Below are 25,825 nucleotides of genomic sequence, written 5' to 3'. Positions count from 1 at the left end.
TTCTCTCTATATGTAAGCTTGGTCAAGTTGGTTAATGGTGCTGTTCAAATCTTCTATGTCTTATCTCCTTTGTCTACTTATTTCATCCGTTACGTAGAGGAAAACTTAACACTCTAACTAGTTTTGGTGTATATATTTCTCCTTTTAGATCTGTATTTAAGTATTTTATAACTGCTTTTTTAGTTTTCTATGAGTAAACATTTTTGAATTTGTTATCTACTTCTCTGTATTTCCCTGAAAATGTTGCTTTAAATAATTTTGTTTTTATTTTGTACTTCTTTTCTGTTGGGGAGAGTATCCTAAACTCTTATGTTGCCTTTATTTGAAGACAATCCCATGAGTTAAATTTTTAATTTCTATGTTGTATAAGTCAGGTCTACACTTTCCAGGGTTTCAGGGTTTTTAATATAGAGATTTTAATTATCTGATTAAATTGTAAAAATTGTGTTGTACATATTAATAATAGTATTTTCATATTCATTTTGATAACTCCAATGATTAGGCAATCTGTGTGCCTATCTTCTGTTTTATTTTTTGGGTTTTTTGGGGGGGCATCTCTTAATTTTTTTTTTTTACTAAAACCTGAATATTTTATGTAAAAAAGCATGAGGGCTTATTGACACTCACTATTCTGGTAGACCACAGCAGGGGAATCACCTAAATTGCATTAAGGACTGAAAGAAACTGTTGGTCTGCCATTTTTATAAAGCCCTGCTTACTCTGCTCCTGAGGGAAAGAACTTCAGAATATCTAATCATGTGAAGTTTACTATGGTCTCACTTCCTTTGAAGTTCTGAATTCCAGTTTTGAGATTCTCAGAACTGGGAGACTGCTAGCAAGTGTACTCTGATTTTCTAATTTTCACCTAATTCAACTGCAGAATTTTGGAATTTCTATGTATAGATACTTTGCTCTTAGTTTTAGGCTAAAAATACACAGGGATCCTAAATGATAGTCTGTTAAATTTACTTTAACCCACTTTCTTATATGTCCTAAACTCCAGTCTTTGTTTTCTTAGCATTGGGAGACCGCTGAAAACTCTAGGCCTCTGCTTTTTCAGTGGTTTTCCACTTGCCTTATTAGTCTTTGCCCTTCTCAGCTGGAAAATTTAAGAAATATGTCAAGGTAAAGCTACCAGAGTATCAAGCTTACTTCTTTGTTCTTCTCTTCTTTCTGAGAACTTGGATCTTCAAGTCTTTACTGTTTTGGCAGTTCCAAACTGAAATTTCTAAAATCTCCTCTGAAGGACAAGGGACTGCCAGGATATTTGCTGGTTTCTTTTCCTACTAACCAAAGCCATCTGCTTGACTTGCAGCTTCTGGTATCACACCAAAAACTGGCAAAATCTTTTAAGGAAAGATGCTTAACAAGTGTCATCTTATCTTTCTGTAATTCTCTTCTTTCAAGAGCTTGACACGCCAAATCTTGATTGACTTAGTAACTCTACACTGCTTTCAAAATATTCTCTTTAAAAAAAAAATTGTCTTTTCTTGCCTTTTCTGAGACCTTGTGAAATTCAGGCTATAATATCATCTCAAAACTAGAAGTCATAAACATGTATAAATCAGTTTAGTTCAGTTGCTCAGTCATGTCCAACTCTTTGCAATCCCATGGACTGCAGCACGCAAAGCTTCCCTGTCCATTACCAACTCCCAGAGCATACTCAAACTTATGTCCACCAACCCAGTGATGCCATCCAACCATCTTGTCCTCTGTTGCCCTCTTCTCCTCCTGCCTTCAATCTTTCCCAGCATCAGGGTCTTTTCTAATGAGTCAACTCTTCCCATCAGGTGGCCAAAGTATTGGAGCTTTAGCATCAGTCCTTCCATCAGGACTGATCTCCTTTAGGATGGACTGTTTGGATCTCCTTGAAGTCCAAGGGACTCTCAAGAGTCTTCTCCAACACCACAATTCAAAAGCATCAGCTCTTGAGCGCTCAGCTTTCTTTATGGTCCTACTCTCACATCCATACATGACCACTGGAAAAACCTTAACCATGACTAGATGGGCCTTTGTTGGCAAAGTAATGTCTCTGCATTTTAATATGCCATCTAGGTTGGTCATAACTTTTCTTCCAAGGAGCAAGTGTCTTTTAATTTCATGGCTGCAGTCACCATCTGCAGTGATTTTGAAGCCCAAGAAAATAAAGTCTCTCACTATTTCCATTGTTCCCCATCTATTTGCCATGAAGTGATGGGACCGGATGCCATGATCTTAGTTTTTTGAAAGGTGAATTTTAAGCCAGCTTTTTCACTCTTTTTCCCATTTTGTATCATTAGTAAGAATCACATTCCCATTATCCAAGATGGCCATTTTTTAAAACTAGTTTTCTGTCCTCAAAAATCCCTTTACCTCCATCCTTACCTTACTCTGAGCTAATGAGTAAAAGAAATTATCACGTATTTCCCTAGACGTGCTGTGAACATTTCAATTCTCTAGATATGTACCAAGCTCCTCTGAGAAGTCAAGCTATTAAAACAACAAGACATAACACTATGTTTAGTCATTTGGCAGGGTAACTGATTTTGGTCAGAGTAATTTTGATAGAAGGAAGGAAAATAAAAAAGCAGGTACTGGGAGATAGAGCTATTATAGACAGTCTTTCATCAAGTTTTGCTTTGCCTCGGAGCAGAAAAATAGACATGTCCTTAGGATAGGAGAAGAGGTGATGTATCAGATAGTAAAGAATATGCCTGCAAATCAGGAGACCCAGGTTCAATCCCTGGGTTGAGAAGATCTCCTGGAGAAGGGAATGGCTACCCACCCCAGTTTTCTTGCCTGGAGAATTCCATGGACAGAGGAGCCTTGGCAGGCTACATACTATGGGATTACAAACAGTTGAACACAACTGAGCGACTAACACTTTCACTACAGTGACATATTTTTCTCAAAGGTGAATGGCACATTAAACAGGGTTCATAAAGATGATCCAGTAAGGAGTGTAAAGTAAATAAAAGGTGAGGAATAAAAAGAAAGAAAGTCCTTTAGCCAATAAGAGAAAGACCTCATCATCCTTCTGCAATGCATGAAAGTGAAAAGTGAAAGTGAAGTCGCTCAGTCATGTCCGACTCTTTTACCCCATGGACTACAGCCTACCAGGCTCCTCCATCCATGGGATTTTCCAGGCAAGAGTACTGGAGTGGGGTTCCATTGCCTTCTCCATTGATAGAATTAGAGACAGTTATATTTTTGGACAGGTACAATGAAAGTAGTGGATGGGCTGTGTGAGGACTTATGCATCCAATATGGACAGGGGTAAATAAGTACAAGGCACATGATAGAATTCAACTATAGTTGAATCGTCCAATATGGTGACCACTAGACACATGTGACATTTGATTACAAATTATAATTAATTAAAATGAAACAAAATGAAAAATTTAGTCCCTCAGTCAAACTAACCAAATTTTACATGCTTGATAGCCACATGTGGCTAGTGACTACCATATTGGACAATATAGATATAGTAGAACTTTTTCATAATTGCAAAAAATTCAGTTGGACAGCATTGGCCTAGATTGTCTGCTATGAAGATTGGGCATACAGTTCAGTATTTAGTCTAAAATGGAAAACTGACAAGTAAGAACATATGCAGAGACTCTTTTACTCAATCCTCTCTCAAGTTTGAGAGGATTAGAGAGAATGATTTTGTGGGATACAAGAGGAAGAGTCAGATTTCTCCTTCAGCTCAACTTTTGTGTATCTGCAGAACTGGCTAACTGGTATACGGCTTCCGTTTCAGTATTGCCAGGTGGTGAGTAATAGAGGTTACCTTTCCGCTGCTTCAGTTTGTATTTCTTCAATAACTAATGAGATTGAACTTTCATGCTGGTTTGTTTCAACTAGAGTGATATTTTATTTTTATAAATTCTGTATTTGTGGCATTTTCAGATTTTACATTTCAAAGCATATTTTTGCTTAAGGACAGAAAAAATCCCTCTGTATTAGGATTTTTAATACTATATTTGTTATGCTAGAAATGTTTTATCCCAGCTTGTCATTTTCCTTCTGTGTTTGCATTGGTCAAGAAATATTTTAATGTTTATGTATTTAAGTGTGTTAATCTTTTCTTTTGTAGTTTCAGTCATTGGTATAAGGCTTTACTGTCCTCACATTAAAATCATTTTGGGGTATTAGATATTTTAAGTTTAAGTGCTTAATTTGTGCATATATACACACAGAAATACATATGCACACACAGAAGTATTTGGTGTAAATGGTGAGATAAAATGTAACTTTCTCATTTTTTTGTATAAACTAGCTATCATTTTAACATTATTTCTTGACAGTTTATTCAATAATATTTCATCTATTTTCAAGCTTAATTTATAGGGGTATTTATATATAACTTTTATATAAACTAGGTCTGATTCCAACTGTTCTCATTTAATCCACTGAGCTGTCACTTCTATTTGACTAATTGTACCTTTTAAGTGAACTCTAATGTGTTATAAGGAGAAGGCAATGGCACCCCACCCAGTACTCTTGCCTGGAAAATCCCATGGACAGCGGAGCCTGGTGGGCTGCAATCCATGGGGTCGCTAGAGTGGAACACGACTGAGCAACTTCACTTTCACTTTTCACTTTCATGAATTGGAGAAGGAAATGGCAACCCACTCCAGTGTTCTTGCATGGAGAATCCCAGGGATGGGGAAGCCTGGTAGGCTGCTGTCTATGGGGTTGCACAGAGTCAGACATGACTGAAGTGACTTAGCAGTACAATGTGTTATACCATATCTATATCTATATCTACATGACTATTACTCAACCTTAAAAAAAGAAAATCCTACCATTTGTTACAACATATATAAACTTGGATGACGTAATGCTGACTGAAATAAGCCAAATACAGAAGAACAAATTCTACAGCATCCTACTTATACCAGGAACCTACTTATATCAGGAAACTAAAATAATCAAACTCATAGAAGGAAAGTGTACTGGGAGTTGGGGAGAGGGGGAATCAAGGTGATGTTGGTGAGAGGGTGCATAAGTCAGTCATGAAAGACGAATAAGTTCTAGAGTTTGACTGTATGGCATAGTGCATGTGGTAAAAATGTTTCATTGTTCTTATTATAAAAGAGAGGAAGGAAGAAAACTTTTGGAGGTCATGCCTAAGTTTATGGCATTGTTCACAGTGGTGGTTGCATACTTATCTACAAACTATTCAAGGTGTATACACTAACTATGTACTGCATTTTTGTATGTCAGTCATACCTCAAATTAATCAAAAATTAATTTTTAAAAGGAGGAATTTACCTTTTTATAGAGAAAACTTACAAATATAAAATGCAGAAATATCCAGGTACTTTCATAACAGAGTATGGTGGCAAGTAGAAATATTCAAATTAAAGTCAGGAACAAAGCAAGACTTTTTTTTCTTATTCATGAAATTCAAATATATCACCTGTTTCCTGTGACTTTTTTGGCATGTGGGATCTTAGTTCCCTGGCCAGAGATTTAATACATGCATCTTGCCGTAGAAACACGAAGTCTTAACCACTGGACTGTCAGGGACATCCCACCTATGACGTTTTATATCTAAACTTTTTTTTTTTTTAATGTTCAGCACTGTTTTATTTTTTTTTTATTTGCTATGTTCTTTTATTATGTATTGCTGTTATTTTTTTTTAATTTAATTTTATTTTATTTTTAAACTTTACATAATTGTATTAGTTTAACACATTTTTCAGCTCAGGGATACTTTTAGTATTTCCCTTATTTCTCTTTCTCCATCTTTTATTCACAGTGTTTATTTTCTTTTACTTTTGAGAAAATTGAAAGAAATTTACAGAGAGCAATACCTAAATGTTCATCCACAAATTGACATTTTAACATATAATCATGTTTTTAATGAAAAAATATTAGATACAAATGTTATGCCGATTTTGTTATTTAGCTCTACCCCATTTATTTTCCAAGAGATGAAAGCATCATAAATTTTGTGTATATCTTTCCAGGTTTTTGTTAAAATTTTTACATACATAATTATGCTTACATTGTATGGTAGATTGTCTTCATTAAAAATGTTATTTTAGTTATGCATCATTTACTTATATAATTTGTTAATAAGTTTACATAAAGCCTATTTCGCATTGATTTTAGGATTAGTTTTAATATATAGAGATCCAGATTATTCCTTACATCTAATACTACATTTTATTATTCATCTCTCTACAGATGGGCGTTCACTTGCTTCCATTTTTTCTGTGATAAATGGTTAAATAGTAAGTACATTTAAATATATTTCCTTGTGCACATGATGTGCTTTTATTAAGGCGTTGTAGCTGACACTGTCAGCGCCCTACACTTGCTCTTTCCGGCCTCCCTTCTGTTTGCTGAGGGCTGCTACTAGGAGCGCCTGTTTGCTGTGGACACCAGGACTTCCCAGTGGCTCAGACGGTAAAGCGTCTGTCTACAATGAGGGAGACCTGGGTTCCATCCCTGGGTCGGGAAGACCCCCTGGAGAAGGAAATTGCAATCCACTCCAGTACTATTGCCTGGAAAATCCCATGGGCAGAGGAGCCTGGTAGGCTACAGTCCATGGGGCTGCAAAGAGTCGGACACGACTGAGTGACTTCACTTTGACTTTCACCTTGAAGATAGTTCATGGATAAGAGCAATACAGCCAGCACACAGGGCAAACTGGAAGTCCATGAGCTAATGATCCCAGCTGCTCTCAACCAGTGTGCACAGGGAATAGGAAGGTTAAAAACCCCAGATCAATCACCCTTGACTAGGATAACCCCAAGTGTGTGTTCTCCACTATCGACTACAGTTCCTCAGTCAGATGGAGCTCCAGGAGCCCACATCCTTTTCATAGCTTATTTCCCCATGTCTCACTTCCCTGCTGGTATTTTCTGTAATCACTCACAAATAAAGTATTTGTACTGAAATCTTAGTCTCCAGATCTGCTTCTGAACGCATTCAAACCTAGGAACAATATACCTAGGCATGAAATTGTTAGGTTGTAGGGTATGACCGTCTTGGATAAAGTCAAAAGTGTGTGCATATGTGTACAATATGTATATATACATGTTTGTGTGTATTGTCAAGTTGATTTCCAAAGTAGTTAGGAGTCTTATTGACACTGAATGACATTTGTCTTTCAACACTTGATATTATTTGATTTCCTTTTAATTTTTACTCATCATATGAGTGGGAACTGGTATCTTGTTATTTCTATTCTTTCATTATTAGTGATTCTCTCCTTTCCTTATGGAGTGAGTATTACACATACATGTTGAATTAACAAGATGTATCCTCAATATTTCTTATTTTTAGTTAATCATATTTCTCTCTTCATCTTTACCCCTGACAATCATGGAGAATTCATCAGTTTTCTAACTCACTGATCTGGTTTTCTCAGACAGTTAAACTGCTACCACTGAATTTATTGTTTTTGCTTTTTAAATGCTGTATGTAACTTCCTGAAATAATGCTTTCCTGAAGATACAAAGTACCTTATTTGCGTGTTTAATTTTTCTTAGAACATGTTTACTTAGGTGGTGGGATGGAAGCATATGACATCTCATTACTTGAAGTACTTCAACTTCCGATGTACTGTGTAAGTTTTATTTGCACTAAAAATGGAAGTCTGTGCATGTGTCATGACCAGATGTAAGAGAGACTCTTTAATATTAGATGGATTACTGTCTAAAACTTTGATTTGGGGACAACAGGAAGACAAAAAAATTTCTCTAATTTTAAGGAAAAAGACAGTTGGAATTGTATGATCTGGTTTTTAGTCTTGCCAAAAATGAGAGGAATCCTGGTGAAGACAGCTAAGACAGATGTAAGGCAGAGATTTCCCAATAGAAAGTGTTTTCTTTTCCATGTTGGTCATAGCAGTTCATCCTCACCTGTGATACAGTCCTTTAAACAGCAAAACCGCTCTTGTGATCTTGTAGACAGGATTATTTCCTGGTTTCTGATCTTGTTAGAGACTTTGCCCAATTTACCTTTGTTATGTTGATTATTTTCCAGTTAGAAGTTGTGAAGCAGGGAAATAAATGCATGAGCTCAGAAAGTTCCCTTTCAAGAAATATCTAAATTTTAAAAACAAAATTTCTACAATAATAAAACAGTGATGAATGCATTTAAAATTGGCCACCTCATGCAAAGAGTTGACTCATTGGAAAAGACCCTGATGCTGGGAGGGATTAGGGACAGGAGAAGAAGGGGATGACAGAGGATGAGATGGCTGGATGGCATCACCGACTCGATGGACATGAGTTTGAGTGAACTCCGGGAGCTGGTGATGGACAGGGAGGCCTGGTGTGCTGTGATTCATGGGGTCACAAAGAGTCGGACACGACTGAGCAACTGAACTGAACTGAACTTAAGGAAAAAGTAGACTTATTATTCTATAATATTCTCCTTTTCTAGAAAAAAAATGATTAGCTCAGAATTCCACTGTAATCTAATTCAATTATACCTAAACCCTAACAATCTGCTATAAAGCTTTAAAAAGTATGCCTTTTTGACATTGTCAGTATTAACTTCTTTAAAATCCATTTTATCTTCCTTTTGACATTGCTTTGTTCCAGACCAATTACAAATGATGCAGCCCCAACAGGATTTTAAAAGCTCAAACATACGATGAAATGATGCAGAACAGAAATTAAAATTCATGTATTAATTTTTTATCTTCATAACTATTTCTACCTAGTATGCTACAGAGACTTTAATATGAATAATTTAAAATATTTTTCTCTCTTTAATGGCTCTTTGTAATGCGGGCAAGATAACATTGAAAGTCAGATGTTTATCACAGGTTATCTTATTCTATACGTTATTAGTGTCACTTTCAGGCTTTATGGTAAATTCAATGCAATTCCCTTCCTTGACCCCTCAAGAGAAGTCAGGATTTAGATAATGGCCTTAGAAAAACACTGAGACTATTACACAAGAAAGAGTTAAAAAAATAAAATAAAATAAAAAAAGAAAGAGTTAATCTGGTAGGGGAAGAAAAGAAAGAAGGAAAAGAATTTTTCTCAGGGCCATTCTTTGGAGGCCTTCCTTTGGATTTTGGCATCTAGGGATACCTTTCTTGTGTTCTTTACTTTCCTGCAGCTGTTGCTATAAGAGGATGCATGAGACACCACCACCACCACCCGCCCCACCCCCAGCCCCAGAAGAAATATCAAGTTCTCCACCTGCCTCATCATCTTCCTTGTGAGGCCAAATTGTGATATCTAATTAAATTCTATGGGGAAAAAAAATCACATTGATTTTCACTGTGAGAAATTCCCTTGACCATTATGTTGTTGGTCCTACCAAGAGGCCCAAACAATATGGAGTCATGAGAACTGACTTTATTAAAGAAATGGGCAGACTTCCTTTTATCCTTCTGCAGTGGATATCTACTTCTTCACTGGCAAACACTCCATCTTCTGGTAAGCATTATTCTCTCTGTTATGGTAAAACCATTCTGCATGACAGGAAAAACTAAATCCCTCCTGCAAACTACACATCATTAGGAAGATGACGATGACCTCATTAATCAGAAAGCCCAACTCCGGAGGCTGATGAATGGTTAAGGAATGGAATGTCATCACAAGGAGACAAGTGGGGTTTCCCCTTGGCTCAGTGGTAAGGAATCCACCTGCCAATGCAGGAGGCACGAGTTCAATCCCTGATCCAGGAAGATCCCACCTGACACAGAGCAACTAAACCCATGCACCACAGCTATTGAGCCTGTGCTCTAGAGCCAGGGAGCTGCCATTACTGAGCCCTCACACCGCAACTACTGAAGCACTCGTGCTCAGCAACAAGAGAAGCCACTGCATTCAGAAGCTCACGCACCGCAACTAGAGAGTAGCCCCTGCTCACTGAAACTAGAGAAAAGCCTGTGCGTCAGAGAAAACGCAGCATGGCCAAAAAATAAAGCGTAATAAAAAAGGAGGCAAATGGAGTTCTCCCAGCCAGAATACTTCATTCTTATCAAGGAAGTTTACTTGTGCCTCGATTGAAATGCTATTAGGATTGAAATCTCAGGCTGCCAGGAGCCATCATGCATAACACATAGAGAAAGCTTATCTGAGAGATGGAGATGCAGAACTTAATGCTATCTTTTTAACCTACTATATCAGACCAAGCCTGAAGCTAGCTAATGTTGGAAATTTTGATTGGGTCTATATCCTTTAAAATTAAGCCAGCTTAAATTACCTATCTGTCTTACTTAAACTGGAGGAGTCCTAAGACAAATGCTCCAACCTTGGCTTTGAGGAAGATAAATATACACAGGGAAACACAAAGAAAGGCACACCAAGTTTCTGTAATTGATCATATTCCATTTTCCACAAAGCAGACAGAGTGGGCCTTCTGAAAATATAAGTTCATTGGTGGTATTTCCTCCTTTAAAATTCTCAAATTCTCCTTGCCATTAAAATAATATCATCTTCAAATTCTTGCTTACCTCTGCTACCTTATTTCATCTAATTATCCTTTTCTGTCTGCACTGCCTCTGTGTTCATCCACTCATCTCAGGGCCTGTGGTCTTGCTCACAATTATCTGTATGGTTCCTCTCATCTGGAGAGGTGAGCTCAACTGTTGCTTCACCACTTCATGTGTCCTTGATGACCCTATCTGAAATAACCAATGCACTTTCTAAGTTGTTACTCTACTTCTACATATCACTTTTATATTATGAAATTATCATTTCAAAATTATGTTATTCACTAGACTGTTTGCCTCTATATGAATGTGAGTTCCATGGGAACAGAGACCCTCTTAATTTTGCTCATTGCTGCATCCTTGGAGGTTATAATAGTGCCTAGTAAAAAGACACATTAAATGCAAAATTGTTCAGTTGATAAATGTTAAACACCATTTCACTGTTTTTGCTCAGGGGTATTCTGTCACTCCAACCATATTCCTCTGTAGAGCATTCTCTGTCTTACGTTCTGGTTCCTTTCAGGATCTCTCCTCTTCTTTCTCTTCTCTCTGTCTCTGTTTCTCCCTCCCTTTCTCTCTTTCTCTCTTGAGTTATCTGCATTTTCACTACCATGTGTTCAGTCATAACTTGCTCTTCGATTACCAGCTTGGGCTAAAGCCTCATCAATTTTGAAAAATTTGAAGTCATTTATTCTTTAAATAAAGCCTCTACTCAATTTGGATTTTGCCCTTTGTGGATGCCAACTTGATTCTATTCACCGTGTCTCTGTGTTGCCGTTCCAGAGTCCTCATTCCCTTATAGCTCTTGCGGCATTCTGTGTAAGTTTTATAAATACAAACTAAAATATATGCCCACGTATTTATATATCTATTATTTCTATATATCTCCAGCTCATATTATACTTTTTTCAGTTACACTTAGTTTGCGGTTTATCTCCTGAGTGAGATTTTCTTCACCATGTTGTTCACATTCCATTCAACATCCATTCTGTTTGCTGCAGTCTGTCTTTTTTGTTTCCTCTGTAATTCCGTTGTTTCCTTTGTAATTACCTTAAGTGGGCCATGTCCAGCTATTTTGTATTTTAAGTGTGAAACTTACAATGTCTTCAGTCTTTGGGGATTTAACCCTGCTATTGCTTGCTTCTGTTGTTTATAACTCTGGGTGGCTTGCCGTCTTGCGCATTTGGTGTTCTTTAAGCAGTTATCCGTACATCATCTGATACAGTCCTATTGGCTGTTAACCGAGGGTTTCCATAGAGACGTTATCCTCCACAGTGGCATGGATACTGGCACTTCTGAAACATCCTTCTAAGTTTCCTACATCCAAGCAAAATTTTGTCCTGTATCTTTCTTTCAGGTCTTCTATTTTACCTTACTATAGCATAATGATTTCTCCATGTTCATACAACATCTACATACAATTATATTACATGGAGTTTCTGAAACTTATTGAAGTAATGTCCTATTTATTGAAGTGATGTCCTATTGATTGCCAAGCATTTAGATTACTTCCTATTATGCCAACTGTAATATATGTAATAATATACACAGACAAAAGACATAAAGACTGAATGTTGAATAGATCTATAGATGATAGATTGTATTACAGATAGATGATTGATAGGTAGATAGAAAGGTAGACAGAATTATAGTAATATTGGAACTTTCCTTCCAGAACACTTGTGGATAGGAATTAAATGTATAAAATAAGTATATACTTAGTTTCTTCTGAGTTCAGAGCTAGCTGTGTGTTGTCATTTTCTCTAATTAGTAAAGAGCTTATAATTGCAGTTTTGATTTCCTCTTTGACACATGATATTTAGAAGATTTTTTAATTGCTGTGTTATTGCTTTTAAATGTTAGTTAAACATTTATTTTTTCTATTTATTTTTAGTTTTATTACCAGAAGTATAGAGGCAGACAAAATGGCACATACAATTTATGCTTTGAAGATTTTATTGATATTTCCTCTGTGGCCTAACATATGTTAATTTTGAAATTATCAGTTGATTCATGAAAAATATGCCTTTTCCTATTGTGTAAAATGTTTAATTAAATATATCAAGTTAACCTTAATTTGTATGGAAATTAGATCTTTTATATTTTTTGAAACTTGACTTGAAACATTAAAGAGGAAAATGCCCTGCATTATGTTTTTGGTATCATTTTTTTTTATCACAAAGAAATTCTTAACAGTTATAGCTTCCTTGTAAATGATACTCCGTAGTAAATAAAATGATTGATTTGTTTGTTTATGCTTTTAGTTTTGGTTTCCACATCATCTGTTTTTATAGAGCTTTAGATAAGTTCTCAAGGAGAGATGGAGTATACAACTCTCCCTTTGAATCTGGATGGGGTTACCTGAGCTTCAGCCAATAAAGTTAGAATCTAGGAAACACAGACCATGTTATTTTTAGGGCAAGTGAAGAATGAAAACAATCTAAACTTAGGTAGACAGAAGTATATTTATTATCTTCCCTGTATCACTGAAGTTCTGAATAACTTCCAAAGGTGATTGGAAGATATTTCAAAGAGCTTTAGGCAAAAGCAAAATCAAATAGATGGAAGTAATAGTAACAAGTAATAGTAACTTCTGAGTAGATCATAAAAGTCATGCACCTTCTGGCTGCTTCTCTTGAAATGCTTGTTTTTGGAACTCCCCTTTTCATAACCCAGTCATCCTACCGGGAGATACCTGAGCAGTGTGATGAGAGCATATAGACACACTAGTAAGGTTCCAACTGAGTCCAGCCTTTTAGTTATCTTAGCCCAGGCTCTGCACTTGTGAGTGAAGGAGCCTCCAGGCGATGTCTGCCCCCAGGCAAGTGAATGGCCTCCAGCCATCCAGGTCTTCCCGGCTCCTTGAGGTCCCAGACTTCATGGAGCACAGATGTGTCATCTCAGCTGTGTGCTGGAGACTCCTGACCTCAGAATCTGCAAAAATATCAAAATGTTTGCTCCCTTATGCCACTAAATTCAATAGTAACAGATATAAACACTAATCTTGAAAACCCTACTTTATTATTGCTTATATGTGTTTTTAAAAATGTATCCTTTTACAATTAATGCTTTATCATTTTGAGCATGTCTTTCAATATCATACAACTGCTTACCTTTTAAAAATTTTATAAATTCTTTGGTTTGGGGTGAGCAGGTCAGATTTTGTATTTTTTTTTTTTTTTTTTTTTGACCAATTACACTATTTGGGAGGTTATACCATTTCTTACATCTATTTAATTTTGCTTTTGTCCAAGGCCTTTGAAATATTTTCCATTCACATTTGTTTATTCAGAACTTAGATGATCCTGGGAAGGTAATATACATGTGTCTACCTCATTTTCAGGTTGTTTTCATTCATCACTTGCCCTAAAAATATGATCTGTGTTTCCTAGATCCTAACACTAGCTTATGCTAGGTCCATACCATTTCTGTCCTTTATTATGCCCACCTTTGTATGAAATGTTCCCTTGGTGTCTCTAATTTTCTTGAAGAGATCTCTAGTCTTTCCCTTTCTATTGTTCTGCTCTATTTCTTTGCATTGATTGCTAAGGAAGGCTTTCCTATCTCTCCTTGCTATTCTTTGGAACTCTGCATTCAAATGGGTATATCTTTCCTTTTCTCCAAATTGCCAACATCCGTTCAATCATCAAAAAAGCAAGAAAGTTCCAGAAAAACATCTACTTCTGCTTTATTGATTTTGCCAAAGCTTTTGACTGTGTGAAAGTCACTCAGTTGTGTCCAACTCTTTGCGATTCCATGGACTATACATTCCATGGAATTCTCCAGGCCAAAATACTGGAATGGGTAGCCTTTCCCTTCTCTAGGAGGTCTTCCCAACCCAGGAATCAAACCCAGGTCTTCCGCATTGCAGGCAGATTCTTTACCAGCTGAGCCACAAGGGAAGCCCACTGTGTAGATCACAACAAACTGTGGAAAATTCTTAAAGAGATGGGAATACCAGACCACCTGACCTGCCTCTTGAGAAATCTGTATGTAGGTCAGGAAGCAACAGTTAGAACTGGACATAGAACTGGTTCCAAATAGGGAAAGGAGTACATCAAGGTTGTATATTGTCACTCTGCTTATTTAGCTTTTATGCAGAGTACATCATGAGAAACTCTGGGCTAGATGAAGCACAAGTTGGAATAAAGATTGCTGGGAGAAATATCATTAACCTCAGATATGCAGATGACACCACCCTTATGGCCAAAAGTGAAGAAGAACTAAAGAGCCTCTTGATGAAAATGAAAGAGGAGAGTGAAAAAGATGGCTTAAAACTCAACATTCAGAAAACTATGATCATGGCATTTGGTCCTATTACTTCATGGCAAATAGATGGGGAAACAGTGGAAACAGTGACAGACTTTAATTTGGGGGGCTCCAAAATCACTACAGATGTTGACTGCAGCCATGAAATTAAAAGACACTTGCTCCTTGGAAGAAAAGTTATGACCAACCTAGACAGCATATTAAAAAACAGAGACATTACTTTGCCAACAAAGGTCCGTCTAGTCAAAGCTATGGTTTTTCCAATAGTCATGTATGGATGTGAGAGCTGGATTATAAAGAAAGCTGAGCACTGAAGAATTGATGCTTTTGAACTGTGGTGTTGGAGAAGACTCTTGAGAGTCCTTTGGACTGCAAGGAGATCCAACCAGTCCATCCTAAAGGAAATCAATGCTGAATATTCATTGGAAGGACTGATGCTGAAGCTCCAATAATTTGGCCACCTGATGAGAAGAACTGACTCATTTGATAAGACCCTGATGCTGGGAAATATTGAAGGTGGGAGGAGAAGGGGATGACAGAGAATGAGATGGCTGGATGGCATCACCGACTCAATGGACATGTGTTTGAGTTAACTCTGGGAGTTGATGATGGACACGGAGGCCTGGTGTGCTGCAGTCCATCGGGTCACAAAGAGTCGGACACAACTGAGCAACTGAACTGACTAGCTTCTCTCTTCTTCATTTTAATGTGGTGGTATAGATGCTCCTGGAGGCACAGGTGGTCCTACCAGTACAGATGGGTCCTGGTGTGGTTCATGACCCTTAGTCTCATAAAGGCTTTAACTGGTGTGGCTGAAAATACTTTTAAATCAGCAATTGTTAAATATCATGAGTATTTTTGTTACCCAAAGATTACACGAAGTTTCTTTAAAACTACATTGGAGCAAATTTTTATACAGATTTCTGATTCGTTTTTCAGCTTATGGTTTGGAGGCTTTAGTCGCTAAGTCATGTCCAACCTGTGACCACAGGGACTGTAACACACCAGGCTCCTCTGTTCATAGGATTTTCTAATCAAGAATGCAGAATGGATTGCCAGGGGATCTTCCCAACTCAGGGCTCACACCCGCATCTCCAGTATTGGCAGGCGGATTCTTTACCTCTCAGCCATGATAATTATTTATATATTCTTTCAATGCTATTCATTTCATCAAGGTATTAAAACACAATTATTATAGAACTTCATATAATATCCTCTTGTAAATTATAACCACTTTCTCATTCTCAATATTTTTAATTAAACATTTTCCTATTTTATTGGCTTATTTGAAGAATCAATTCTTTTATGTATTCATCAATACTATTCTTTGTGAAGTTTTCTAATTAATTTGTTTCTCTTATATAATTCATATCTTTTGTTTCTTTTGTATTATTTTATTCTGCTTTATAGTATCGTGACTTTTTCATTGTCTTCCCCAAAACAAAATAATTTTTGTACATAACTCTTACTCCATGTAAATATTTTTTTTGTTCAAGATTATTTTTAATATCTTTGCTTGGACTTCCTCATTATTTCACATCAGTCTTACTAGGCTTATGTGTATGCCTGAAAAAAAATTTCTCAACCTGTGATGCTTCACCTGCTGTTTGGATGAGCAAGCCCCAGGCTGATTTCAGGAGTTTTGATCTTTCTTGCTATATTTAGGGCTTCTGGATGACTGGCTGGGATGTGTAATGTGTGTGGTCATGTACTGTGAATAAAGCACCTCCTGATATGAGCTGTTTGTCCAGGTGTGCACAGAACTTTGGGGGACAAAAGAGCTGCTTATTTGAGGCTGTTTACCATTCTCCTCCTTTTGGGATGCTTTTGATAACCTCTTCTAGCCTAGGTATCCTTCTAATGAGGCTTTCCTTGGAGTGGCAGCAGCCTGGAGAAACTGTGTACAGCCTGAGGCAGCTGTCCTTGAACGTAATGTTTTCATACCACCTTTTCTCCAAGAAACTCCTAAATAATTTTTGCATGTTTAGCACCACCGTGCTCTGGAGATGCAAGTAGAGATCCAGCTGGATTACTTAATTCAACATTAAACATAGAAGCACTCTCTTAGAAGGGGTTTTTGAAGCTGTTTAATAGAACATATTGGCGTCAAACGACGGTTTAAGATGAGACTGGAAGAGAGGACTGCTCTTTAATTAAGCTCCCAGGAGTTTCTGGAGATGTAGAAAAAGTTCACAACACAAACATTAATACCTTAACTGTTGCAAAATCAATTTCTGGAGATTCAGATGATCTGGAGACAGCCTCGCTATGACAGAGGGGATCTAAGGACAACTGAAGGAGCTGGTAGAGAGGTAGCACATGGCAATATCTGGAGCCAGAGAATGTGAGACCACGCAGTGAAAGCCAGGGATAACACAGACCCACAGTTAGGAGATAACATCCCGCAGAGGTAAGTGAACATAGTTCGGCAGAGTTAATTAAGCATCCAGGAATTCAAGAGGAAAAAGTTAGACTAAAGGGAGAGAGCATATCATTAATCCCGGTTAAAATGGGCTAAGTTTATGGTCTGAAATTAAAATTGGATCTCAAAGAAAGATAAAGTGCAGAGGCAAAGTTCTATTTGCCTCAGACACTGTATCCTTAGCAGAACTTCACTTCCTCTACAGCTATGCTGTCTGATAGCCACTAGTCATTTAGGCTAAAGAAAATTTAAAATTCAGTACCTCAGTCTCACTGGACACATTTTGAAGACTCGATCTATGGTCAACACAGAATGAGCATTTAACATCACGGAAAATCCTATTGGACATCAGTAGCAAGGCAACTCTTCAGCCACGGTCCACAAATAGAGATGCAAGACCATCTGCTGAGGATAATATTAGAACTGCCATTCATATTTATTTTCATCTAATCTCTTTAATTTTTATTTTTGTGTATACTTCATGATGTGCATAATATGTTGATATATGTAAATCCTAAAAACTGACATTTTATATTTAACTTCATTGCTTTACTTTTTCCTCCTTAGTAGTTACTATAATTTCATATGTATCTTCTTCATTTATTTTTTTTAATATTATTTGTGATTTCTACAAAGTCTAAGCTCCATAAAACAAAGAAGATTGGCCTTTCTTTTTGTATTTACTGAAATTATCATAGCACATGCATGCCTGATAAATAATTCTTGACTATTCATAGCCAACCCTTTGGATTATTAGGTGGCACACTGCACAAAAACATGGCATTTGTATGACAAACAGGGGAGATACATATGTTTGTTTCAGTAAGCAAATAAAAAAAAATGATTGTTCTACTAAAACTGTTACATTGGGACAAATTTCTGACACACAAGTCAAGGAGAGACACTTCTTTCTAATTTGCACAAAAGATCATAAAGTGTAAGTGTATATTGAAAGTATACATACAACAGATTTTTTAAAAATAGGTCTGGAACAGACAAATTTGGTATACCTATTCTGGAGAACAGGAATCTAATAGAGCAATGCCATTAAAAATTTTTGCTCAAAAGAGCAAGTGGAAGTACCAGTATAAAGAAAGCCTGTGGAAGAGGACTTTGTGTTGTGTGCTGTAATCAAGGTCTTAAATTGAAGATGAGGAGTTATCAGCGCATTTCAGGGAATAAAAATGGGTTTGCTCAGATGAAGTCAGACACCATAAATGCTGATAGCTTGCCATTCAACCAGCAGGTAACAAGTTCTCAATAGTACTTGTTGGCTCAAATTCATCACTTGGATGTACATTTGATTGCCTTTGTGATCAGCTGTTCTAAAACACACTAGAAGATAACTCTAAAACTTAACTCTCATCAGTAGACAGCAGTGCATTCTGCTGATTAGGGTCTGATTTAAAGCTTATCAGTAAGGCATCGGAAATGGTAAAATAAAACTCGAAGTAAAAAATAACTGGATTATAATCTGTGCTCTTCTTCAATTTGAACGTGAGGACGTAGCTAAATAGTAACCTCTGTCTGTCAGTTCCCATACTTATAAAGTGGCATTAGTTGTATAAAATCACACCTCTTTCGCAGGGCTGTGGAACGTTAATTTGACCATTCAGTTAAGTTCTTTACAATGTCTCTGCCATATGATAGTGGCTCAGTGAGTGAGAATTTCCCTTTTACTTTCTCATTCTTAAAATCTTAATTTGAACCTGGAATCTTTCTTTTGATGTCTTCGGCTCCCTTCAGAAAGATAATTATAAAAAGTATAGCAATTGATATGCATTGAAATTTTACTGTCAGAGGCTCACACTGAGCACTTTACACATTTTTTTAACTAGCAGCAGTGTCAAGTTCCAGCCAGTGTCACTTCCCAACCCTGCCGCTCGCTTGTGATGCCCCAGATCCCTCCCTCATGAGTCAGCAACATTGGGAGTGCTGACTTTCAAGAGTGTTAATATTTCTCTATTGTATGAGAGAGTTTTCATTACCTTGTTCACATCTATTTCTTAATATTATCCCCAATCTTACTCTCATCTCTTTAAAGGATTTCTAAATAAATTTAATGGAAACTTTCCTTGCGTCAAACTTAGGGGAAGGAGAGAGGGTGGGAATACTTGTCCAAGGACAATAAACTGCACTCAGCCCAGTACCAAAGGTCAATTTAGAAAGTCTACATCAGAGGAAGTTTACATTTCAAAAGACACACTTCACTGACTTGATAATTTTGTTGTGAGCCAGTTCCAAAATTTCTGATTCTCCTGCATGTTGACTTGACCTATATTTATCATATACCTCAGGAATAATAATTTCCCTCTATTTATAGAAGAAAAAATTTTAAAACATCATAAAGAATATTTTCAGAGCTTCTAGGATGCAAGTGACCTAGAACTCCCAGAACAAAATCACCCTGTCCTTATTCTTTGTGGTGCAAATAGAATGCCAAATAGAGGAATAGAACATGCTTATAAATGCTATTCTTCACAAAAATCAAACCTTCATTCTAACTCTGTTCTTAATGTTTTTCGCTCCAGGGCTGCTTTTGTGCCAAGAATGCACTAAGAAAAAGAAAACCCTGATGAATAAAAATCCAAAGATTTCTAACTCTGAAAGAAGTAATATTTTCCAATCCAGAAAATCACAGCTTGAATCACATTTCCAGAGTGCAAACCTCAGATTTTAAACCTTATTTCCACATTCTTACACTTAACACTTCCTCTTTTGTGATGTCAGCTATAAGAAAAACAGTTATATTGTCACACATTTTGTCTGACAGCCAGCATATACTCTTATTATATGTATTACAAAATTTTCCTGAAAGTACACTGCATTCTACTTGAGCTTTGCATATTTAAGGAGTAGAAAGTTGCCCGGTCAGGGGCAGGAAGTGGCTTTGGCTGATGAGGATGGGTGAAGCAAAACAAGTGTGTTTTCTGCCTGGAAAGATCAATATGAAATTTGTATCTTGGAATAGATTTGTTTTTTGAAATGGTCCTCAGAATAAGGACCATTCCCCTAATGATTCAGGGGAATAGAGGAAGGTATTTTCTACATTGGCACTAGTGGTAAAGAATATGCCTACCAAGTAGCCAGTCCAGGTTCGATGCACGATACTGGATGCTTGGGGCTGGTGCACTGGGACGACCCAGAGGGATGGTATGGGGAGGGAGGAGGGAGGAGGGTTCAGGATGGGGAACACATGTATACCTGTGGCGGATTCATTTTGATATATGGCAAAACCAACACAATATTGTAAAGTTAAAAAATAAAATAAAATTTTAAAAAAAATAATAAAATAAAATTAAATTAAAACAAACAAACAAAAAAGAATATGCCTACCAATGCAGGAGACTTAAGAGATGTGAGTTCCATCCCTGGGTCGGGAATATCTCCTGGAGGAGGGCATGGCAACCCTCTCCAGTATTCTTGCTTGGAGAATCCCATGACAGAGGAGCCTGGTGGGCTGTAGTCCATGGGGTCACAGAGTTGGATATGACTTAGTGACTTAGCACAGCACACACAGCACAACTACTTTTTAAAAAGGATTAAATGGCAATACCTCACTTGATCACCCACTATTCCCCAAATTTGATGCTGAAAGTAAATATTAAATTAGTTATGCAAGTGTAGATGTGCCAACATTTGAGGGCATTCGCAAAAAAAACAGCAATGAAATTTTGAAGGGAGCACCCCTCCAAAAAAAAGAGTTCCCTTGTAATCTGAAAATGAGTAATTTGTTAATGACATAATGAGCACTTATTGAGTTATTTCAATGTCTATTATAACAAGCCTAGAGATATTAGGCTTATTTTTTGAGAACATAGCAATCAAGCATGTATTCATCTGTTTGAATTCTAGGCCAGGGAGGACCTACTGAGATGATGCAGAGCCAGAGATTGGGACTCAGAGTACCAAGAATGAGTACAAGGGCAAAGTGTCCTGCTCATGCCTCTAAAAGCAGGAAGATTTAGACAGTGTGATCAAAACAGGGATAAATTCAGAAGACAGTTCCAGAGGTCAGAATTTAGGCAAACTTGAAAGAGAAAAGAAGCTAAATCAGGAGTGAATTGAAACTGGTCCAGAGATATAGTTGATTCTTTTGAAATATCCACAACCTGATCTTTTCTTTCTTTCTTTTTCTTTTCTTTTTTTTTTTTTTTTTTTTTTTTTTGTATGAATGGCATAAAGCCAAGGTATAATTTTTTAAAAAAATTTTTTTGGTATAGTTAATTTACAATGTTGTGTTAGTTTCAGAGGTGAATAGCAAAGTGAATCTGTTATACATATACAGGTCACTACAGAGTATTGAGTAGAGTTCTCTGTGCTATATAGTAAATCCTTATTAGTTACCTAATTTATATATAGTAGTATATAAGTGTCAGTCCCAATCTTCCAATTTACCCTCCTCCACCTATCCTCTGGTAACCATAAGTTTATTTTCTGCATCTATACTCTACTTCTGTTTTGCAGATAATTTTTGTAGATAATTTGTAGCCATGGCATAATTTTTCCTTATGTGTCTATTGTGAAAGGGGGAATGAAAGATAATAAGATTCAGATAATGTACATGTACATATTTTAGGACATTTGTAAATATAAAATTCATGTAAGAACATCTCAAGCTTTGCTTGACACCAAAAGCTCAAACAAAAAAAGAAAAAGTAGACAAATAAGATTATATAAAATAAAAATCTTCTGAATAGCAAAAGAAATAGTCAGGAAGATAAAAATAAAGCAAGATATGTAATGGGGGAAATATTTACAAACCATGTATCTGATGATTTAACATCCAAAATATATAAGGAACTCATACAACTCAATAGCAAAAGAAAAAAACAAACAGACAAACAAAAAAACACCCAAAAAACCACTCATTAAAAAATAAACAATGGACTTGAATAGACATTTTTCCAAAGAAGACATACAAAGACCAACAGGTATGTGAAAAGACGCTCAGCATCACAAATCATCAGAGAAATGCAAATAAACACTACAGTGAGATATCACCTCATACATATTAGAAGGTTATTGCTTAACAGACAAAAACAGTAAGTGTTGGTGAGGTTGTGGAGTAAAGAAAATTCTTGTGCAGTGTTGCAGGGACTATAACTTGGTATAGCCACTGTGGAAACAGTATGGAGGTTCCTTTAAAAGTTAAAAATGAATCTACCATCAGTTCAGTGTCCGACTCTTTGTGACCCCATGGACTACAGCACGCCTGGCTTCCCTGTCTATCACCAACTCCCGGAGCTTACTCAAACTCGTGTCCACCATGTCAGTGATGCTATCCAACCAGCTCATCCTCTGTCATCCCCTTATCCTCCCACCTTCAATCTTTCCCAGCATCAGGGTCTTTTCCAATGAGTCAGCTCTTCGCATCAGGTGGCCAAAGTATTGGAGTTTCAGCTTCAACATCAGTCCTTCCAATGAACACTCAGGACTGATTTCCTTCAGGATGGACTGGTTATCTCCTTGCAGTCCAAGGGACTCTCAAGGGTGTTCTCCAACACCACAGTTCAAAAGGATCAATTCTTCGGTGCTCAGCTTTCTTTATAGTCCAGCTCTCACATCCATGCATGACTACTGGAAAAACCATAGCTATGATTAGACAGACCTTTGTTGGCAAAGTAATGTCTCTGCTTTTTAATATGCTGTCTAGGTTGGTCATAACTTTTCTTCCAATGAGCAAGTGTCTTTTAATTTCATGGCTACGTCACCATCTGCAGTGATTTCGGAGCCCAAAAAGATAAAGGTCTCACTGTTTCTGTTGTTCATATGATCTGGCAATTCCATTTCTGAGTATGCACCTGAAGGAAATCTGTACCCCCTTATTCATTGCAGCCTTATTCACAGTAGCCAAGATATGGAAACAACCTAGGAGTTCAACAGGTAAATGGATAAAGAAGAGAATATATATATATGTATATATATATATATATATACACACACACTATGTACATTATATATACACACACACAGGAAGAAAGATGTGTATATGTATACATATACACACATACACACACACACATATAGAGACAGGATATACACACACACACAGAAAGAGAGATATGTATATATTTGGGTGCGTGCAAAGTCGCTTCAGTCACGTATGACTCTCTGCGACTCTATAGACAGTAGCCTGCCAGGCTCCTCTATCCTTGGGATTCACCAAGCAAGAATACTGGAGTGCATTGCCATACTCTCCTTCAGAGCATCTTCCCAACCTAGGAATCAAACTCATGTCTCCTGCATTGGCAGGTGTGTTCTTTACCACTAGTGCCACCTGAGAAATCCATGTACATATATACATATTAATATATATATATATATACACTCACACATATATAGAGAGAAAGCATATACAAATATACACATATACATACACACTCAGAAAGAGAAATGTGTGTGTGTGTATATACATATATATATACACTCAAATTTTCAACTGCACAGAAGGTGGGTGCCATGAGCCCCCAAGTTGTTCAAAGGGCAACTCTGTATACATGTATCTAATCATCACATTGTACACTTTAAACTTGTGTTATGTCAATTGTATCTCAATAAAGTGGGGGCAGGAGGAAGTAGTGGCTATACTTGAATCAATAGTCAGTTCCTCAATATTTTTTTTTACCCTCCACCACAATGTACACACACACGTGAGTGTGTGTGCACATATAATCGAGTGCATACACACATATGCAGTCAAATACACATACACAGGCTGAAACAAAATAAGAAACAATGTTATTATCAAAAAATCTACTGGAACTAAATAGGAGTCTCCTCATTTCTTAAAAATAAATGATTAAAATATTTATAATTTTAAACTATGTCATTGATATAAACATTTTCATAGAATATAATGTCATGTTTAACTGATGCTATTGGATCAGTTATACCTTCTGTGATTTTTTATCACCTTCACTAGCCCCAGCCTTTTCCCTCACTTGGGTTAATTTAGTACCTTTCTAACAAGTCTTCTTGTGTTTAATATTGCACTCATAAAACTGATTCTCAACGTTGTAGGCAGAATGATCCTTAAAAAATTATTTAGGTTGTTCTGATCTCTATCTTACCTTCTCTCCAAGCACTTAATTCACCATGTCCCACACTTCTTGCCCCCCATTTATACTTCAAGGTTTGTTTATAAGTCACCTCTGTAATAAAATTTCTCTAGTCACTCTAAGTTATACTTATGCATAATTCTTTTCCATCATAGCATTGTGTAAATTTGCTTTCTGGCTCTTCCTAAAATATATTTTTTAATTATTAAAGTAGCCTAATTTAGTTTAATTTAAACTAGTCTAATTTAGTTTAATTTAAACTAGGTTAATTAGACTAGGCAAATCTAGTCATTAATAGTTTTTTATGCACTACAGTATGTGTTTCTTGAATGAAGAAGCATGTTATTCCTGTTATTCTTTACATCACATGTTAACACAAAATTTTGCACATGGAAAACATTGTCAGTATCTGTGGAATAAATACATGAATTAATATTTTTAATTTTTTACTTTACAAAAAAGTTTCAAAAAATATATCAAGAACAAGGAGTAAAAGTTTATATAAAGCAGATACTCTATAAAATCTCTAAGACAAAGAATATTTATTAATTACAAAAAAGCAGTTTTATAATGTTATATAGGTCACTATTTTTTCAAAGTGATTAAACTTCGTGTCACTGATTATAGAACAATGTGACATTATTTATCTCTTTATATGTTGTACAAAGAAATATATAATGTCCTATGAAACATTTTCAAAGAACGTTTACTCAAGCCTTCACTATTGGCTCAATGGTAAAGAATCTGTCTGCAGTGCAGGAGAGGTAGGTTTGATCCCTGTGTCAGGAAGATTCCCTAGAGAAAGAACTGGCAACATACTCCAATATTTTTGCCTGGGAAATCCCATGGACAGTGGAACCTGGTGGGCTACGATCTAGGGTCTGAAAAGGAGTTGGACATGATTTAGCAACTAAACAAAATGACAATAATAAATCACAAAGAAATGTCACACAAACACAGAATGTGCATCATGCTATCACATTCTGGAATTTAATGTCATGAAAAACTTAAAGGGAGAGGGAAGACCAGCTTAAATAAGATGTTTTTAAATAAAATGAGAAAGTACAGTACATAATCTTTTATGTATCATGTTGATAAAATGTTCTTAGGATGATTGGGGAAGTTTGAACATAAAATATACATTAGATATTAATAAACTAATGTTATTTTTAGGAGGAATAATGATATTTTGCTTAGGTAGAAGTACATTCCTATTTTTAGGAGATTATTCTGCAGTATTTATGGGTGAAGTGTCATGACATCTACATCATGCTGAAATTGTTCAGCAAAAAGCAAGCTTCTTTGTGCTTTATATGTATATATACATTAAATATATAAAATACATAATATATAGAACATAAATAAAGAATAATAGGTATATACATGCAAATAATGAACCCATGATATACAAAGAAAAAGCAAGACATAACAGTAGAAATTGAGGTGAGGATTCCCCTAGGTGTTCATCTAACTGTCCTTTCAACTTTTCTATAGGGCTTAATCATCTATTTTTGAACTATGCGGCCTTCAATGAGAGGAGGAGATATTTTTTTCCCAACACTATGAGAGTGGGAAAAGTGTATTTTCCACTTTGTAGATAAGACAATTCTAAAAAATATGGTTTTCACATATATTTTGTGAGAAGCAAATTGTTACACTATAACTCTATTTATG

At 36.4% G+C, this 25,825-nt stretch overlaps 1 long non-coding RNA gene across 1 annotated transcript in view; it reads left to right on the top strand.

Annotated features, from left to right (window-relative positions):
* LOC129641849 (uncharacterized) overlaps positions 1 to 19,832 on the top strand; it is a 104,205-nt gene extending 84,373 nt beyond the window's left edge. Inside the window, exons 3-4 of the long non-coding RNA XR_008709480.1 lie at positions 6,181 to 6,227; positions 19,622 to 19,832. This is a non-coding gene — a long non-coding RNA (uncharacterized LOC129641849). The remainder of the gene's footprint in view (positions 1 to 6,180; positions 6,228 to 19,621) is intronic.
* Positions 19,833 to 25,825: the final 5,993 nt, after the last annotated feature.

This window comes from Bubalus kerabau, chromosome 1 (assembly GCF_029407905.1).
Source record: "Bubalus kerabau isolate K-KA32 ecotype Philippines breed swamp buffalo chromosome 1, PCC_UOA_SB_1v2, whole genome shotgun sequence".
Classification (NCBI taxonomy): Eukaryota; Metazoa; Chordata; class Mammalia; order Artiodactyla; family Bovidae; genus Bubalus; species Bubalus kerabau.
The sequence above is the reverse complement of the archived record's forward strand: the minus strand, read 5'-3'. Positions and strand labels throughout refer to the sequence as shown.